The 12983-nt window shown below is 40.3% G+C and overlaps 1 pseudogene; it reads left to right on the top strand.

The window, feature by feature from the left end:
- The first annotated feature begins 2924 nt into the window (after positions 1 to 2924).
- Positions 2925 to 12663, top strand: LOC147034836 (uncharacterized; annotated as a pseudogene).
- The last annotated feature ends 320 nt before the right edge of the window (positions 12664 to 12983 follow it).

Raw genomic sequence — 12983 nt, 5'->3', positions numbered from 1 at the left:
TAAAATCGTTGATCTATATCCATTCACAGTGTAATTCAGTTCATTCATTTCAACATCAGTAATTAAAGGCCGAGTCACACCTTGACGTTTTAGCCAGCTTCTGCCGATTTTTGAAAAATTTGTCTAAAACACTGGTGCACGTCCAATACATTATGGGTAAGTTTTGGAAACATTGAGAGCACGCTGAAAAACACTGCCATGCGTCGTAGTACGCTGGCTTTCATCATTGGACTTTGGGTTGTCCTCAAATTTTAGCATGCTTGAAATTTTCCGACTTTTGCCAGCGTATGACTCACAAGTTCCGCTACGCTGTAAGTTGTAGGTAGTTATGCAATCGTTGACACACGTCGACACATGTTACTTGTAAGTTACTCATAAGTCAAAACATGTCGAGGTAATGTTTAGCATCAGTTTTCCAGACTCCCTCGTTTTTTTGTTTTTTGGGGGGTTTTTTTTCTTCGGTATGACGGTGATGTTGACACTTTGATTTCTAGTGCGGTTATAATATAATATAACTAATAGGTTGACGTTCAACGATTTAAATCATAAACGCACTCGAAATCGAAGTGTCAACATCACCGTCATGCCGAAGAAAAAAAAAACAAAAAAACATGGTATCTGGAACACTGTCGGGTTCCTCCTGTGTGAACCCCATTTTTATATATCAATTCGCCTAAACGCTGCCAATATACCATTATATGGTAGTTTTAAGTTAGAAACACGTTCATTTAGTTCTTTAGTCGTCCGGAAGACTTCAATCAAATACGTCAACATACCTCAATGTGCGTTGGAAATGCGTAAGGAATTGGTTCAAACCACGTTACTCATAAGTTAGAATAAACTTCCGGGTACGCCAGACATTAGCTCGACGTGTTTCGACTTATGAGTAGCTTACAAGTAACTTTTGTCGACGTGCGCCAACTTTCGCATATCGTGCGTACAACTTATTCCCGTCGCATGCGGAATGTGTGAGGGATACGGCAAGTACGTCGTAAAATTTGTCACACGTTTAAAATTACAAGACCTACTCCACTTACTACGATGTATGATAGCGTACTTTAGCATTCTATTCACGCATACCAGATTTACCCATACCGTATTCGACGTGCGCCAGCGTTTTAGATGCATTTTTCAGAGGTCGGCATACGCTGACAAGATCGCCAAGGTGTGACTGCGATGTTGACACTTCCATTTCTCCGGCGGTTATGATTTGAATCGTTGTGCGGCAGCCTTTTAATAGGCTATGACACATGATCGTCGGCGATACTTGCAGCGCACTATGCATAAGTTAGACTGTCGTTGGGCATAGGTTGTGAACGCTGACAACAGGCTAAGCATTCGTTGGTATAAGTTATCTATAAGAGAACGAAACATTCTGTGTCCGTCACTAATATGTTCTGCATACGATCAACTAGTTATGAATACGTCTGAATCTTTTTTAAAGACAACAAAAGTTCAACGTAAGCCAGCGTTTTACATACATTTTGATACGTTGCCATTGCTGGCTAAAACGCCAAGGTGTGACTGGGCCTTAACGCTGAAGATATGCTGTAAAAAAAAGACAAATCATAATTATTAGTTGTACAATGATTTAATTAATAATCAGTTGCTTCACTGTCATTCTCAGAGGATGTACACACAAACTTATCGATAGTGTGATGAGTTTTCTTCTTCTTCAGATGAAAAATAGTTCATGTTTCAATCGTTTCTCAATAGTACAAGATGAGACAAATTATAAAGCCTTCAGACAAAGTTTATGACCAGGAGCCGACTTTAAAAGCAACTTCGAGGAAGTGGCATTACGTAATCCTGGAAAATAACCCTTGCTTCAATCAATGGAAGAGTTTCCTGTTTTTGAAACAGCTCATTGATTCTGGAAAACGTGTCAGGGTTTGAAAAAAATTTGCAGCACGAATGCTCTGAAAACATTTTACGAAACCAAACGTTTGGTGCTTCAATAGATAAAATGAATACATTCGATGGTGATGGCTCTCCTTCTGTCTCTCTGATTAAGTGAATATACTCATCTCTTTGAGTGGAGTGAAAATATAAAGGAAATCAGAAAGTAATGGGGCAGAGATCGATCCCTTCTTTTGACCTGATGGGCCGAGAGTCAGAGGGGGCGGGTTTGGGTTTTGTGGACCCTGAGACAATTTAACATGAGCTTGTATGGGAAAAATCATTCTCCTGTTTTGTCCTGAATGACCTCGAGTCAGAAAGGTTTCCCAATACATTTCTATAGGGGGGGGCGGGGGGGGAAGGGAGAATTAGTTTCCTGTTTAGGGTTTTTTTTAGGTCTTGACACAGTCTCAATTCAACATGAGCTTTTATGGGAGAGGGAGAAAATCATTCTCCTGTGTTAACTGAAATAGCCTTGAGTCAGAAAGGTTAGCCTATACATTTGTATGGGAGGGGGGGAATCATTCTCCTGTTTAGGGGTTTTCAGGGTTTAATTAATAGTTTTCCCCCTTTACCCCATTAATTTGCATGGATGCCTTAGAAGCCCCATATATCCTCTACTCTCATATTCCACACACATCAAATCCCATTTATTCCCCCACCCCTCCAGTGCACCCTCACCCTCATCCCACCCCTTCCCCCTCAATTTTTCAATTTTTGAAAATCCTCAATTTTCAAATCCTGCTTTTCTGCCATGGTTTCTTTACTGCCAGTTATAATGCCATGGTTTCTCGGCATGTGTGAATAACACCAGCATTCTGGAACCTTCTCCAAATCCGTGGCTTTATAAGTGCCTGCCAAATTCCCAAATTCCAATTCATTGTTTAAAGCCCCACCAAGTCCTTGTTTTTCTTTTCGTATGTATGAAAGTCTACCTGTACTGTAATTTATTACCATCTACCCCTGTACTGCATTTTATGTCCCTCATCCCCGTTCATTCCCCTCCACCTGAACACGACCGATATATGGACCAGGACGTGATACAGCCCCCTGCAATCATTGCAGCATTCCCGTGTATTGTGCCATCGACATTTTTGGAAATGTGTGGTTTGCCCCGGGTGCATGGAGGTAAAAGTGATTTCCCCATGTTAAGTGCAGAGCTATGCTCCAAGCGACAGTCTGAAGGGCCAACTAAATGAAAATCTGGATAGGCAGCAGAATGGGGGTGTGGGGCCTGCTGGAATGCAGGGGACATACCCGATTGGCTGTCATGGTGCCAACTCACAAGATCTTATGTGGCCCAATAGCTGCATCCAGGTCGCCTCAGAATATCTGCCATGTGGCTCTTTAGCCCTGACTGCCCTGGGGACCCTAAAGCTGTTCTCAATGCACTGGTTCGCTCTGTCTGCCATAGTCGGCGCATCGCAATCTCACTCTACCCTGGTCATCGCAACGCACACTCACACACATGCACGAACCGCCACGACTCAGACTTATTTGTGTCCTGCAAACCTGTGTCCACAATATGTTGGAGATGTTTGTTGAAATGGTAAATAACGACTTTTACATTTCCTTTACAAGCTTTTTTTTTTCTTCAATTGTTTTTTGATTATTTAATGTCCAGTTTATTTTACGTTATGTACAATTGGTCCTTAAATAGTTCATTGCAAGTATCACGACAAAAAGAACTTTAATAAGGGGATATTTCTCCATAATTACCACTGCCAAAGTAGAGGGCATTGCATTTTGGTCTGTTTATCTGTTTGTTTGTCTGTTTGTTAGTTTGTCTGCAGATAATTCTTGTATTTTTCTTCACATCACTTGTCTGGATTGAGGCAAAATTATTGCCACAGGAGCGACTCCTCACATGCAACGTTTTAATTATAACTAGCATTCGTTGAAGACAAAGTCTTTGATATCCCCCACCATAGTAAATGCGGATTAACAAACTTATATTCCCTAAGCATGTGCAATATGTATGTGAAGATTCCCCTTGATCTGACCAGCCATTCTGGAGAAGAAGATGTTTGAAGGTTTTAGGGTAAATTCAATATGGCCGCCAAACCATGTGACCTATTCTTTAGAAATTAACAAACTTCTGAAAGGATGTCTTGGGGAAAGTGTATGTGAAATTTTGCCTCAATCTGTCCAGCCGTTCTGGAGAAGAAGATTTTTTAAATTTATTCATTTTCAATCCAAGATGGCTGATGAACCATGTGACCTATGACATCATAAATTTACATTCTGCCTCCAATCCTCCAGTGGAATATGTTTGTGATGTTTCGTGTTCATCGGATGAGGTGTGTTTTTCTATCCAAGATGGTCACCAAACCATGTGACTTGTGTGGTCATAATTTTTACTATGTATGTTGACATGATGGTAGATGATAATTGCAAATTTTCGCTTCGTTAGGTTGTGTGATTCCAGAGAAAACATTATTTAAAATTTTTCTTGAATCCAACATGGCTGCCAAACCATGTGACTTATCAATTAGAAAATATAAAAAGGCAGCAGGTCACCTCTGGCTTGATATGTGTACCAAATTTAGTAAATATATCTTGAGGGGATTTGTATTTAAGCTCCGGAAACAAAATGTGATGAACGGACGGACTGACGGACGGACGGACGGACAGAACCCATTTCTATATCCCCTGCCAACTTCGTTGGTTGGTGGGGGATAATTATGATATCATAGATCATATGGTGCAGAATCCATTTGAAAAAAAACGAAAATTTTTGGACCTCTGTATCTCTGAATCCACACCAAGGAAGAAATTGAAAATTGGCACACGCCAAGTACTCCTCATGGGGAATAAGTGAGATTTTAGGATGTCATAGGTGTCTTCATTATGACGTCATAATTGCATATGTAGTACATCGGATCAGTATGAAAATTTTTGAGGGTCATCTAGGGAAAAAATGGTTCGCAGAAAAAAAATTGATGATGTCATTGGTCAGGTGATTCAGCAGCCACATTGTTTTTTATGTTTTTTTAAACATTCAAAAATGTTCTTCTCTGAAGTGGCTGAAAAGATCGAGGCGAAACTTCAAGATTCACATATATCATGTCAAAGGTCACATTGTTTGGCAGCCATATTGGATTTACCTTAAAACCCATAAAAATCTTCTCCAGAACGGCTGGGAAGATTGAGGGGAAATCACCAAGATGTTATCAAGCCATGGGTGTACAATTTTGTTGAGGAATAATTGAGATGTCACATGGTTTGGCAGCCATATGGGATGAAGAAAAATATTAAATATTGTTTTCTCTGGAAATGCTCAATCAATCGATCTGAAACTTCAAAATTATGATATAGTGGTGATGTAGAATACAAGTTTTAAATTTCAACTTGATCAGATGTATCGTCTGGCAGCCAGAATTATTTAATTTTTATTGGTAATTTTTTTTGTTTGTTTGTCTTTTTGTTTTTTTCAACCAGTCTCACTTGACAGTGCGTGGATGGGTTTGAGGGTAGAGCAGTTGCAGCGAAAATGTGAATCCGATACAGGTTCCTCCTGATGACTTCATATTTGCTTTTTGCCTATTTGGATTCGCTCTGATAACTCCAATGCAGGACTGTTCCTATTTGGTCTTCCATTTGATTTTCATTGAATTTGTTTCAATCCCACTGTAAATTCAATTGAATAATAATAAAAAAAAACATCACGGGTCAGGGTCAACTGTCCAATCAAAGCGGGATTGCATCAAAGAGGGACGTCTTGGTACCCAGTCATCACTGCCAGCAATTATAAAGTGCCAGTTCCACTTATGTCTCATTAATTATGTAACACACCTGAACACAAACACCACACAAAATATATCACACAAAACTATCCAAACACCACACAAAATATATCACACAAAACTACCCAAACACCACACAAAACAAGTCCTGGTAAGGGGCCGCAATCCCTGATTGCTCTTTTTCTTGTTTATTTTGTGTATTTGTATGTCGATATATGTTATGTTGGAGTATGATGTTTTATGTTTTATCCAATATGGCACAATGCATTGGTCTGACATATTTAAGACATAAAAACGGAAAGGTTATCGGTACTTATGGGTGTAAAATTTTTTTTCCGCGATATTTTTCCCAGATTTTTTTTTCTTTAAAATAAGCCTGTTATAAGGTGTCTGGCTTAAGATTTAAGCATCTTCAGTTTGAGCCCTCATTAGTTGTTGAATTTGCAACCAGTAGTGTTGACAGCCTGTCATCCTTCCAAGGTTGTCAAAATGAATACCAGTGTACTAGTAATAGAGGGCACGGCTTCAGCGGAACAGCTTCATTCCCAGAAAAATGATGCGACCAGCAGCGACAAGCTGCACACAATAGCTGCACACACTATCTTTAAAATGTGTCTGAAGTTTTTTTTGAATAAAAGTTTTATTTATGTCGGCCCAGTTATAAACTGTCATTCTGGTGGCTTGCAAACATGGCAAGGCATAAATTTCTGTGCTTTTCCTCAGATTGAGATTAAACTGGGTGTCCCCTCTGCATTCATTAGTTTGTAGATGTTAAAGATCCCACAAAGTCCTTCGAGAAGAGTCGGTGAGCGATCTCTGGCACCCTGACCAAATTCCTTATTCTACCAGTAATGACAGGAGACCGACATTCAAGTCATAGCAATGTCCCCAGCAGTGATGCAACCAGCAGCCACAGACTGCAGACAGAATGGATGAAAACTTGCAAATTTTTGCTTTTAATTTTAGTTTTATGTATTACCTTGTGCAGTTTTTCAGCTTTTTCATTTTATTCAGAATCACAGGACTGTTTTCGATGCCAGAAATATTTTGGTTCAACTTCACAACGAGATGATTGCATTTCACTTCCTGAAGAGTTCCTTGCATTTTCTGATCCAATTGCTGTTCCCTTGTTGGCTTTATGTGTGCTTGGAATTGTTTTCACACTGACCATGATGATAACACTGTTTTGGTCCCATAAACAGCCAAATGACAATTCTTGGATGTTTGGCGTCCTGTTGATGGCTGTGTGTGCCTCTTTTTCCAGCTGTTGGACATTTGCTGGTCGGCCAATAAAATCAACATGTCAAACGCAAAAAGTATTGGCATCATTCAGTCTTACATTGACAATATCATGCTTGATTAGCATCGTCTTGCAGCTCTGCATTAAATCTGGAGGTAAACTAAAGCACTCGGAATGATTGAGACAATGATTTGTTGTTTACTCAGCAATGTGAAACTGTAAAAGAGATACAGTGCCTTCAGAAAGTATTCATACCCCTCAATTTTTCACATTTTGTTGTGTTTCAGCCTGAAATTAAAATGGATTAAATAAAAAAGAAAAAATTGAGACCGATCTTCAAAAAATACCTCACAATGACAAAGTGAAAACATATTTTTAGAAATTTTTAGAAATTAATTAAAAAATGAAAAGCTGAAATGTCTTGCATTAATAAATATTCAACAACCTGAGTCAATACTTTTAGTCCGGCAGCCAAAGGCCAAATTTCCCCCTAACCCCAAAATGTCTGATATAGCTTTTTTCTCTGCTGATTATTTATCACTGGGGTGAATGTAATGAGATCTTGTGTGGTGTGGTCCGCTCACCCTTGAGCAATTTTAAATTTTCAAGATGGCGTCCAAGATGGCTGCCGAGAAGTCCAAAATTCGAAAATTCCCATTAGTGGGTGGTCGCTGGTGTACACTTATTGACGGGTTTTCCATCTGTGTGTGTGTGTGTGTGTGTGTGTGTGTGTGTGTGTGTGTGTGTGTGTGTGTGTGTGTGTGTGTGTGTGTGTGTGTGTGTGTGTGTGTGTGTGTGTTTGTGTGTGTGTGTGTGTGTGTGTGTGTGTGTGTGCGCGTCTGCAACGCGAGGCTCCACAGCACAAACCAGCAAACCGATTTCGATGAAACTTGGCGAACAAGTGCCATCTGGACTGGGAGTACGCACGTTTGAGTTTCGTTGCTAAGCAACCACCCGTTGCTATGCAGCGGCCGAAAAATCACGTCTGGTATTTTCAATACTTGTCCTACAGTTTCGAATGTGGAGAAACGAGACTTCGGAATTAAACACTTCGAGATATTTAGAAAATTTTACTTGAGCCGATTTTTGATTTAGGTTTTATTTTTCAAATGGTAGTCCTTCAAAAATCAGGTGTCTATTTACCGTCATTTTTTTGTTGTTGTTTGTGTGTATGTAATGGACAGCTCTGGAGACCAGAGGAGTCAACCTATTTTGATGAAACTTGACAGGTAGGTTCAGACCAGGATCTAGTTCTATCCATTTGAGCAACCTTGCTATGGACATCATCGTTGCCGAGCAATGGGACTTTGAAATGTTTGAAAAATCATAGAAAAATTATTTTTTCCAAAATCAAAAATGGGCTTCCAGGCTTTTATGCACACTATAATCAACCTCTTTGAAAAAAAACATTCAGCCCGATCCGTCAAAAACTGTATGACGAGTATGCAATTATGTCGCAACCACCCATGTTGCCTACCGGCTTGTTCCAATGTTTTCTGCAATAGATAAATGATTTTTATGCCAAGATCTATGGTTTGGGATCCAATAATTTCGATAGAAAGGGTTTGAGAAGTATTGGATGTACCGTTGCGGTGGTAACTAGCAATATGGCTACCACTAAGTCGGTAAAAGGTGGTAAAAATGGCAAAACTGCCATAAATTTCAAGAAAATGATTATTTGAGCATTGTTTTTATTTTATAGGGATATGCTAATGACCACAATGTATTGGATAAAATAGGTTTAATGAGTTACGATTTTCTGTTGCCATGGTAACCATCTAAAATGACCATTCGGATGTTTGAAATAAGTGTAAAAGATATATAACATAAAACCGTACATTTTTGGCCTTAGATAAATGTTCTAACCCTTAGATCATGATGGGATGGATATGATAAATAAACTGTTTGATGTTGCCTTGATGACCACAAAGATGCTACCATAATGGGTACTGTAACGTTTTGATAAACATGATTTTTCTACTAACATCACATTGATTACCATTACGTTTCAGATTTTCTGATGACAAAAGGAGTCTAAAGTTGGAATGACATTATGTGACGTGTACAGAGCATTCTTTCTCTCCCTAAAGTTGTCAACATTAATACTTAATCAATATTTTCTTTCTCTGTGTTAATCTCGAGCTAAACCATGGAGCAGGGCTGCGTCTTTTATTGCGTCCCAATGCAGAATAGTGTACAACCCTGCTGATTCCGTGTTAGAATAGTGCAACAGGTGTAAATTGACTGTCCAGACACACAGAAACGTGAATCAACTTGTTGCCAACTCTGGATATGGATAGTATGGCCGCCATGACAGTTTACAAAATGGTCGCCATTAAATACACTTTTCGTCATATTTCAGCCGCAAATTGACATGAAATTACAAAATTAGGGTCGATTTCCATGTTTTTGAGCATGCCTGAGCTGATGGGAGTATAGAAAAAAAACATTGCTCCATCCATTTTCTAAAAATAATGACTTGTTTTTCACTATATTATTTTTAAAGAAATGTTCAGGCTCGAATTAGAATGTCTGATTATACAAACCACAATCAATGAATTTTACAACTTTGCTATAAAATGAACCTAAACTACATAACTGTGTGTTTTTCTGTTACCCAGGACTAACTGAAAAATGAAAGCCGCAAGATTTCTCACAGGGGGTTCAAGGGATCGAGAAGAAGAAGAGCATGTAGACTGGAATAAATGCTTTATTTACCAGGACAGTTCAAAAACTAGCAAGTCAATGCCACTTCGAAAGACTACAATCGTTGGTGTGAAAACTGTAGCTGAATGTTGCAAAGAAAGAGAGAAATATAATGACGCTAAATATGTTGACTCATTCTCAAGAATCAGAAAATATTCTGTACCGGAGCACGTCGAAAAGATTCAATGGCACAAATTCTGCTATAGTGACTTTACTCACACACAAAAAATAGACAGACTGAAGTCAAGGATTCAGCCACAATCTGTGACTTATGCAGAAGAGATACCCACAACATCAGGTTCCTCAGAGAAATACCATGTCCCAAAGAATGCAGGGACACCAAAAAAGCAACACTACATTCCCATTGACTCCATCAATATCCCAGATTCGCAGAGGGAGTCACTTCTGGCATTTCATGCAGTGACAGGTTCAGACAGCACAAGCCAGTTTGCTGGAATTGTGAAGCGCTCTGCATGGGCTGTCTTTCAAAACAACTCCCACCTGTTGAATAACCTAGGCAAAGAGGAAATTCCTGATGAGAGTGTGATTGCAGATGCTGAGTCATTTGTCTGCAGGCTTTATGACCCTCATGGCCAAGATAACTCAATTCAGCGAGTAAGATGTGATCTGTTTCTCAGTCTGACCAAAGCTATTGAGAATCTGCCTCCAACTCGCGATGCTCTGATTGTACACATCAAGTGAGCGCACTACCAGACTTTTGTGTGGAGAAGAGCCTTGGAATCTGAACCACATCTACCTGCACCTGAGAACTGTGGGTGGGAACAGGTCGTCAAAGATGGCAACGAGACATTTCAGCTGCGACTCATGACTGCACAGCCTATTACTGCTTACTGTGTAGAACTGACGACATGCAAATGCCGTGGGTCATGCTCAACTCGACGGTGCAAATGTACACGGAATGGACTGCCTTGCACGAAAGCATGTGGATGCAAAGCCCTTTGTAGGAACCCGTTCAGTGTACAAGCCGATCAATAGCTCTGAAAATTGTACTTGGGTGTTCTCACAACACTTTTCTCTTCTGCAAAGCAACGTAATTTTGTGTTAGAAAGAATCTGACAGCTGTTGAAATAACCTTTGACTGACTGTAAACCCATCTCCATCAATAGTGCTAAACATTTTCTTTTTCACATTTGTTGCTCGTATGTGCATTTTCAATTTCGTTTTTAAGTTGTCAATTATGTGAAAAGTTGTGATCCAGTACAAAAATAAAGCACAAAATAGTATTCCTCGTGTCAGATTACATAGTATTTCACAATTATGACAAATTTCTGGCTAGTACAATTTGCAGTAAGAAAAAGACTAAATCTGATGGCGGCCATTTTGATTACTGTCATGGCGGCCATAATATTCAGATGCAGACTTGGCAACAAGTGGAACGAGACTTGGTCATGCCTGGACTCTTCAAAAACACCAGTTGCACCATTCTAACATGAAATCAGCAGCGAACCTATTTTCTAGGCTAGCTACAGATTTTGGCTTCTAGACTATTTTAGTTCCGGTATGGCACTGAGTGTGATGAGAAGACATCGCTCTCAGAGACTACTGGTGTGGCACGAATAGAAACGATTATCAATGGGAGCAAAGTTTATGGGGACACCTTGCATGTATAACTTGAAACACAGCTTGCTGAAAATGATAACTTGAAGATTTACTACCACAGAAACTGCGTGTCTTGAAACCATTTACTACCACAGAAACTGCGTGTCATCAAAAACCAACCTCGCCAATTATAAGAATAATGAGGGTGCCCCTCCAACCAAAGGATTACCACGGTCATCGTCAGTGTTTGACTTCAAGCTTCATTGCCTGTACTGTGGCAAAGCCTGTGAAATAAACAAGGATCCAAAGAATCCTCAAAGATGGAGACCAGCCTTCCTGTGTCGTTCAACTCATACTGAGTATGGTGGTAAGCCCTACAAAGAATATCTTCTTGAAAAATGTAATTCTTGTTAGGACCACTGGGCAAATGAAGTCCAAAGTCGCATTGAAGGTGCCATCAGTGACTTGCATGCAGTTGACGCACGTTATCACAAGGACTGCATGAGGTTATTCTCACTGGAAGTGACCCTGTGTCAGTGGAGATTAATAGTGGTGTCAGCATCAAGCGTCAGGACATGGAAACAACGCAGGAGGAGGCGGATACCATGATTGTTCAGCAAGTGGCAGAGGTTAAGGCTAAGAAAATGCTTGTGGTTGCAGACTACACTGACATCTTTGTTGTTCTGCTTCACTTCTGTTGTCAAGGTGGCAAACCAGCTTCAACCTCTGTCTTGATGGTTTCGCCAATTCATGGTCGTCCAGTGATTGATATCAATGCCACCATTGACCAGCATCGTGAAATCATCCCAGACCTATTAGCAACTCATGGACTCACTGGTTGCGATACACTGGAAACATACTTCGGAATTGGAAAGGGTGTGGCACTCAGAGTCCGGAGAGCTGGCGTTCATGCCCTAAGCTATATTGGTGACACAAGTCACGTTCTGTCGGAGGTCACCTCACAGGCAACACCATTCATTCTGGCCTGCTATGGCCAGACTAAATGTACGTCATTGACAGAGGCATTCCAGAAAATGTGGGTAAGCAAAGTGGGCCGGAGTTTGGCTGGTGCACCAAAGCTGGCTACCTTGCCTCCAACAAATGAGGCATTCAAGGAAAATGTGGCGGGCGCTCACCTTCACGTGGCAGTCTGGAGGAATGTACTGCAACCAGACAACCAACAGCATTTGGATGGTCACGGGAAGATGGCTCCAAAACACTTTCCCAACAACTCTTTCCAGTGACATCCCCCTGGCAACAGATGATTTTGTGAAATTCGTCAGATGTTCTTGCAGTCGTGAGATCCCATGCAAGACACAAAGATGTGGTTGCAACAGTGCAAACCTTGTCTGCTATGTCAGGGTTCTGTCTATGTCAGGGTGGCCAGGGTTGTTTCAACGAAAGAACAAAGCAGGTTCCATAGGCAAACAACGATGACGAAAAAGACTCGATGTCTCTCAACTAAACCCGGGGATGTATACACATCTGTATCCATCTGCAAATACCAAATGACCCATTGTGTCAGAACATTAATTTTGTGACACCACTCTAAACTGAAATGCCTGCAAGCTAAATCTTGAACCTGTGCAGATAATGAGGGCTAAGATACATGTAGATACATCTTGAATGCTCTGACAGCTGAAGATAGATTGTTTTCTTACATGAAGATTCGTGTGTGCTCACGTTGTTTCTTTAATGGTAGTTGTCACCTTCATGTAATCTATGGTATTCTCGATGCAATTCCATTTTTGATATTCTTTGCAATCTCTGTGTTCAATTTGATAGCATTTCCTGTGGTCATCTTGTATAGCCCGAAATGATAATATCCAGGA

This window comes from Eptatretus burgeri, chromosome 1 (genome assembly GCF_056783735.1).
Source record: "Eptatretus burgeri isolate ZD-2024b chromosome 1, Ebu_testis_v1, whole genome shotgun sequence".
Classification (NCBI taxonomy): domain Eukaryota; kingdom Metazoa; phylum Chordata; class Myxini; order Myxiniformes; family Myxinidae; genus Eptatretus; species Eptatretus burgeri.
Note: the sequence above shows the minus strand (reverse complement) of the source record. Positions and strands in the feature narration are given on the sequence as shown.